Source organism: Cynara cardunculus (assembly GCF_001531365.2).
Source record: "Cynara cardunculus var. scolymus isolate 2C chromosome LG 6, CcrdV1, whole genome shotgun sequence".
Taxonomy (NCBI): Eukaryota; Viridiplantae; Streptophyta; class Magnoliopsida; order Asterales; family Asteraceae; genus Cynara; species Cynara cardunculus.
The window spans coordinates 11,984,825-11,992,968 of record NC_037533.1 but is presented as its reverse complement, the minus strand read 5'-3'; the positions used below and the strand labels follow the sequence as shown (position 1 = coordinate 11,992,968).

At 33.9% G+C, this 8,144-nt stretch overlaps 1 non-coding gene across 1 annotated transcript; it reads left to right on the top strand.

Moving 5' to 3' along the window:
• Positions 1-1,451: 1,451 nt before the first annotated feature.
• LOC112514998 lies at positions 1,452-1,558 on the top strand. Its single transcript, XR_003069457.1, has one exon. It is a non-coding gene; the product is annotated as a small nucleolar RNA R71 (small nucleolar RNA).
• The last annotated feature ends 6,586 nt before the right edge of the window (positions 1,559-8,144 follow it).

Genomic DNA, 8,144 nt, shown 5'->3' with positions numbered 1-8,144 from the left:
ATGGAAAGACTATTCTCATCGATACTCTGGACTGACAAATACTTAGAAGATTTACTAAGTATTCATTCAAGCGTGCAATAAAGATTTAAAGATAAGGATGAAATCTTCACATCGATAATGACAGCTGGAGATGACAAATCAACAGCTGGAATTATAGTTTATCTTGTTTATAATGCTTATCTATGTAAAAGATAAACTTTATCTATTAGCTAGACTATTTGCTAGAAAATAGTAATAGTTAGTTATCTTAACTTTAGCTAACTAGTATAAATGGACGACTAGGTCTATTGTAACAAGCGTGAATGTGAGAGAGAAAAACAGAGAATTCATTGTAAACACATAGAATCAATCACATCTCATGAGAGTCGATTAGGGTTCTTGAGAGTTTGTAATTTTCCATTCAATAAAGAAAGCGCCGTCGATTTCTATTTCATCTTCTTCTATTACAAATCTCTCTTGAATTTCCTTATTAAATTGTTCTATTGTCAGATATGGGCCAACAGATTCTCTAATGGTTTTGGTGGATTTTCAATAACAGGGACCATAGGTGTAGTCTCAAGTTTGGACACAACATGTTCACTTTCCTTTGGTATGGTCTCTGCTAATTCCTTCCCACTCGTAAGAGTCACTACCTTCACATGCTTCTTTCCTAAATATCTAGGGACTTCTACGTTACTAGGAAAAGTACCAAGGGATCTATTGGTCTAATTGAGCGCAAGTTGACTAACCTAAGTTTTCAGGTTTTTGATAGCGACACTTTGCTGATTAAAAAGAGATTGATTTTGGGTCATTAAGCCTGTTATCATAGCTTCCAAAGAAGATGATGATTCAGCTTGTGGAGGTGGTTTGTTTTGAAAAGATGGTTGAGTAGCTTGAAAAATTTGGTGGTGATGATTTTGAGAGTAAGAGCTGTTTGCATGTTGTTGAGGTTGAAAAGTAGAGGTTTCTTGTTGTTTATGAACGGATGGATTCAAACTTGGATTGTTTCAAGAAAAATTTGGGTGTTGTCTCCAACTGGCATTGTATGTGTTGGAATAGGGATTTGATCTATTATGAACATAATTGACAGATTCATAATTATGAGAACAAAGTTAATAAGAATGTTTCCTCCACAACAAACACATTGCAATGAGAGGACTACTGGAACAGGTGTAGTAACTGTTGGCTACACTCCTTCGCCAGAAGTTAGGTTTTTAAGCATATTGGCCATGGAAGAGAGTTGTGTTGTTAATACAGTGTATGCATCTACATCATGGATTCCGGTTGTCTCCTTTTGCGGTTGGGCACATGGATCAGCCYAATGACCATTGTTTGYAGAAATCTTTTCATGGATTTTATACCCTTCATTGTAGGTACTAGCTGTAAAGGCTCCTCCCGTAGCCGCATCGAGCATCTATTTAGCCATGGGACTTAACCCATTGTAGAATGTCTTGAGTTGAATGCAATAAGGAATGCCATGGTGAGGGMATTTYCTTAATAKCTCTTTAAACCTCTCTCATGCATCAAGAATAGCTTCATCGTCCATTTGTTTAAAAAGACAGATTTCATTTCTAGACTTAGCGTTCCTGGTGGGTGGAAAATATTTTCACAAAAACTTTTCAGCCATATTGCGCCTTGATGGTACAGAACCTGGTGGTAATGAATTAAACCAAGACTTTTCCTGATCTGGTAAAGAAAATGAAAACAATGTAAGTCTTAGAGCATCGTTAGACACTCCTCGAATCAAGAAAGCATTAGTAATTTCCATGAAAGATTTTAGATGTGAGTGAGAATCTTCCGATGGTAATCGTGCAAATTGTCCATTTGTTTGCAACATATGGAACATGATCGGTTTAAGCTCAAAATGGAGGGCAGTCATATGAGGTCTAACTATCCTTGAGTTCAATTGCTCAAAGTCAGGAATAGCATAGTTCATGATTCTTTCATTTCTAGAGTTTTGCAAGATTAATTATATTGGGAGTTTGAGCTCTTGAATGATCATTATTTTCAGATTTTGTGTCATTATGTGCATCTTCATGATTTGGTGGCCCTTGCTGAAAAGGATGTCCTAGAGGGTTTTGAAAAAGTGGTGCGTTTGGTAGAAAAGGCTGAAATTGTGGTATTTGACTAAAGGTTAGTGGATTTGAATTGATACTTCTTCGTCAACTAGGGGAGGTAATGCCATATTAGGAGGGAGCAGAGCAGAAAATGCTCTTTGAGCCCTTCTTCTTTAGTGGAATGTTCTCTAATTATCTGGATCGAATTCGAGAAACTCCCCGTGGTGTATCTGTGGCATACAACTCTTAAAAGCGGATTAAACAGTGTTAGAAAAATCAAATCTTTAAAGTTACTTTAAAAAAAACTTTATAGCTTGCCAATTCCCSGCAGCGGCGCCAAAAACTTGATCAGGGCCGTTTTGACACACCCACARACTTACAACCAAGACCAACAACAAGTATACAATTWGTCCYAATATCGTCTTTCAAGTAATAAAGTGGTATAAGTACCGGATATCGTCCACATGGATTGTAGTAAAAGTTTAGTGAAACTAATATTAAGGAAATGATTTCAGAGGGCAAATTTGAAGACTTTGATTTGATATGAGTTAACACAACTAAAAATTAACAGGAAATAACAGATAATAAAAGCAAGCCAAGGTGTAAGACTTAGGGTGAGATGTAAATACTATTTCCATTAGCCAATGTTCTCAAAATGCTATAGCATGAGACCATGCTGACAAATTGCTACAACATGCAATTAGTAACAACTATTTTCACCATTTATTTTGAAGGTATTCCTCTCGGACTTCACCAATGAACTGATTTTATAACTTTCAAATCATATCTCTATGATGTATTCGGACCAGTGAAAGTAACAAATGGTGTCCTCAAAATATATGGATAAACAAATTTTTTTGTTAAAAATCACTCTCTCGAGTGGATTCCCATACCATTCAAGTTGATGTGTTCTGAATGGCTCATCTCTGAGTCCGTTCCACTTTAACACTTCAAAGTGATCAACCTGTCAAAAATTAACAATTTAGAAAATACGGATAACAAATCTTTTTGTTAGCAACTTTCTCAAGTCTACTTCCCATATCATCTGAATTGACGTGCAATCAATGGCTCAGCTTAGAGTTCATGGCACTTTAACATTTTTCAGTGATCAACTCGTCAAGAAGTGTCATTGGTTTTATAAAACTTGAAATAAAACAATGAAACATTGTTGTTACATAAAATGGTCTACCTTATTTTGATTTACAGACTCACCATTTCCGTCATACACTCGATCTAAGAACTTTAGCTACTCATGACGGAAAATAAATTGCAAAAAAAATATAAAGTACGTTAAATGGAGACATAAAAATAAATAACGGAAAGTAAATGAAGGAATATAAATGACGGAAAAAAAAAGTGGAAAGCGTAATAAATAAATGACGGAAATTAAAGAGCGAAAAATAAAAAGTAATTAAAAGAAAGCTTGAAAGAGAAATTAACCAAAAGATTACTTGTATTTCTAGAGAGAGAAACTACTCTAAAGGTAGTAAAATAACTACTTGAGATATTGAAGGGATGATCAAAATATTAACCCCAACCTCTCTATTTGTACTAAAATAGAAGTGAGGGCAAAATAGTCTTTTAAGACTAATCTAGAAGTTAAAGTACAACTAAATCAAATATTTAGAGTCTAATGTATCCAATTTTGTCAACAAGTTTCCAGCTAATTACAAAATAAACAACTGTCACTACACAAAATGTCATTCAAAAGTCAGTTGTGGTCATGTCAATCAGAATCATGCACTCTCTCCTCTATTTCTTCACAGTCAAGTCATGCTGCAGCATCCCCACAGCATCAAACAGCTTCAATCTGTCCAAAATAAATCTCTATTAGTCCATTACATAACAAAAACATGTGAATCATTTATCTTAGCTCCATAACAAAGAAGTGGAAAATAAAGGAATAAAGTGACTCAAAGTTGGGATATAAATAGAAAATGTCTTATCTAAAAGGGAAGAAAAGAGTGTTCAAGCACTAAAGAATTAGTGCGTATCAGTATATGACATAATTTTTGGTGCAACCGATAGTTCTCTATGTGAGAATATTTCAAAACTCATGCAAAGCATATATGAAATGAGCATGATGGTTTAATTAACATTTTTCTTAGGTTTACAAGTCATACAGACAAATGATAGTATTTYCATAAATCAAAGTAAATATGTTAAACATCTATTAAATAAATTCAATTATGATCAATCTTCACCCATGAAAACACCAATGCCTCAATTGTTAAAGTTATTCTCAGATCCTTATGGAAAATTGGTTGATGTAACTAACCACAAATGAATGATTGGTTCTCTATTATATCTTACTATTAATCGCCCCAATATTATGTTCTCTACATGTCTTCTTGAGAATAATTTCACCAAATATCAAGTTAATCCAAAAAAGTCACACTTAACTATTGAAAAGGATTTTCATGTATCTAGGAGGTACTCCCAACCTAGGTCTTTGGTAGCCCAAAACATAGGTTATGAACTAATCGGAAACTCCATTTTTTAATATGCAGGTGACTACATAGACATGAAAAGTACCACCAAAAGTTGTCAACTTCTTGGTGATAAACTCRTAAGTTGGTCAAGCAAGAACTAAAACTCAATATCAACATTTACTACTGAAGTTGAATACATGGTTGCTGAAAGTTGAAYAACTAAAAATTTTATGGATGAAGAATCAAACCTGATAATTATGACRTAATTTTTTTCCCTATACCTGTAACACCYCATTCCATACATTGCATGTAAYATATACTTCATATACAAGAAATACATGTTTATATACCACARAGGTCCCTTAGTACAAGAATCTACCAAAACTAATACATGGTCCAAAAATTCAAAATACACTTCTTGCACTAATCCAGTTACATTTGCYAAAACTATACAAATTATCAGCCAATCTTCATGTAGATAAACATATATGGAAATTATTATATTTTTCCCTTTCCCTTACCATCAGCACTTCCTGCAATACATATTTGAAATCACAAAACGAGGGTTAGACCGAAAGGTCTAGTGAGTTACCCTATTTATGTCATTGCAGGGTGATAATCACCAAAACTTTTTAAATAAAACAACTTTTCATATATATAACAAATATATGAATAAGTGAGAACACAATATCAATACCTTTCACCTTTCAAGCCAATAATCTTGCTTGTAAATAATACATCAAATCCAGACAGGTTATATTAACCAAATTAACATAGTGCCACTTTTAAACCTTTTTATTCAAACAAGGTTTATACAAAGCTTCAGGCCAAACATGTTATCCCCTTCTCTATAACATTCAGACTATGATTTCCAATAAGAACTCTGATCCTAATTCTTTAAATTACAAAGAAATAAAGATTCCAGACCACAGTAATCTTAAGGGATATGATAGTAAGAGTTATATTATATATCACACACATACAATTGCCACCCTTATATCCAAATGTACACCTCTCYTTGATATKACACCCTTATCCCATGATACACCTCTCCTTGATATGCCACCCTTATCCCATGGTACACCTCTCCTTRATATRCCACCCTTATCCCATGGTACACMTCYCCTTGATATGCCACACTTATTTCCTCATCAAAACATTTCACAAAACAATTCCATTTAGACCGCAGTCAATGGATTTATCAGTTCAAAATCATCTTTATCAAAATTCCCATTTTATATATATAAAAACAATTATATATAAACCATGCACAAGTCATAATACAAATCCRGTCATAGACTTGGCCGGACTTCATCTCCGGTCAAGTCTTGGCCGATTTACCAAATCCGGAGAACACATCGCCCAAGGCTTGTCCGATTTAAYACTTRAGAGAATTTCAACACTTTTGTYCGGATAACAAATCYGGACAAYATATCGCCCAAGGCCTGTCYGATTTAAAATAATCCGGTCAACACATGGTCRTATTCATACTTCTTCGTTCAAAATATTCAACATAATTTCAATATTCATAAATCGCTCAATACTTGACTKGTTTWATCTAATCCGGTCAATCCACCAAGCGGTTTATTTATAAATCTCCCATGTCTTATCCGATTTATGACTTAAGTCATTCCACCCTCACCCGATTTAAGACTAAACCACTTAACACTCATCCGGTTTAGGTTTAATCCGCTWGACATATATCGCTCGACCYTTGACTGGTTTATGCCTTAAATCATACAACCCTTGTCCGATTTAGGCTWAAATYGCCCAACCCTTGTCCGRTTTAGGGCTAATCCGGACAACACYSAWATGATTTAAATTTTCAAATGAAAAGTTTACATAATCTAGTTATGCAATTACAAAGAAATTCCAAAGCAGTTTAAACCACTCACCTTATGCAATTTCTTTTGAAAATCAGTTGAATCTAACTTCTTGAAATCCAAACAAGCTTTTCTCAAACCTCTCTCTGATTTTCTAAAATAGCCAAGAGGTTTATTTGAAAACCTCACTACRTATTTATACCMTTTCCAAAACAAGAAAGGCGGCTAAAACCGCATGCATGCCCATCCCATGAGCAAATCCCATGCACACATATTTATTCATGTATATAAAATACATCCATTCATTATGCATGCATATAATCAAATACTTACACATACATTACATGCTTATATATTTCACCTTATACATTCAAGCATATGCATATATCTTTCATGCATTAAAATTATACATACTCGCAGGATCAAATATAATAATTTATCATGCTTTCACGTWTTCATATATCAAATAATCACGTATTAATTACCTCTAGTGATAACCAGGGTCTAGTTATCACAAATACCTACTCTTTGTGATAATTCTAGTGCCATAGAAATTGCCAACAATCTTGTTCTACACTCTAAGACTAAGCAAATACCATTTCGTAAGGGATCACCTAACTAAGGGATTGTAGAACTTCATTTTATTCTAACAAACTGTCAATTGGCTGATTTACTTACTAAACCTTTGGATGAAACGAGATTTAAGTTTTTAATTCATGAATTGAAAATGTTAAATATTGAAAATTAAAATGATATGAGTGATAAGGTTRCATGTTAGTTTATCACATCATTGAGTTTTTTTTAATATGTTTCATTAAGAGTAAAATAAATACTACATCATCGTATGTTAGTAAGGGGTCGTTTACCAAACACTTACCCGKTAAGTGCTCACTGGTAATATTTAACACTAACATTTACTTACCGGGTAAGATTTTWGTTCACTAAAACGAYATTGTATGCAATAATTAATCCGGTAAGCGCTTACCGTGGTAAGAGTGGTAGCCCTCACTTACCGGGTAAGACTTGGTCTTTGTCTCGCTCTTAYCGGATAAGTTTTTGGTYTTCAGCATATTCATCAGATAAGRTAATGTGACTTGATAAGTGCTTACWMGGACAAGTATWTGGTAACAGCCCCTAAATTTGAAGAATTCCCATCCAACAAATCTCAAGTATGATTGTCTTGCTCTCTAGCTTAATCCAACTAGGGATCACTTTCTTTGAAATCTCTTGAATAAACCATCATATTTGAACTCATCTAATTGGACAAATATAYTCTTCATAATAGTCTTCAAACATCAGAATCTATTGTAATCCTGAACAATACTCCCTCTGGAATTCCTTCTTATCCAAAACCATGATCTTTGTACTTGATACACTTCTCATCCTATTATCAAAAATAAATTCATCATTCTAAGGAGGCTCTAATACAAGACATCATATGGTTCCACCTCTCTCCCTGACATCACTTCTTCCYGTTTCCTGCGTCCTTTCCCTAGCCTAAATTCTTTTCAAAACTCCCTGACTTTTCACCTCCCCAAACCTAACTCTAAGAGAAACTCCTCTATCTCCATTAATATCTCCTTTTTTTTTTATGGTTACTAGTAAACACATATGCCTCCCTTATTCCCTGATGCTTTTATTTCCCAATCCCAATTTCAGATTTTATTTTCTAAATTACAAATTACAACAAAATTAAACCACTAATATTTAGCTCTGTGAGGGCATAATCAAATGAGATCTTTGCAATGTAAGAACCTTAGAGATCCAATATTACCCCCTAATTTGACACAATCAATTTATATTTTAAAATTTATTCCTTATCAACTTTGAATTTATATATTGCACAAAAATAT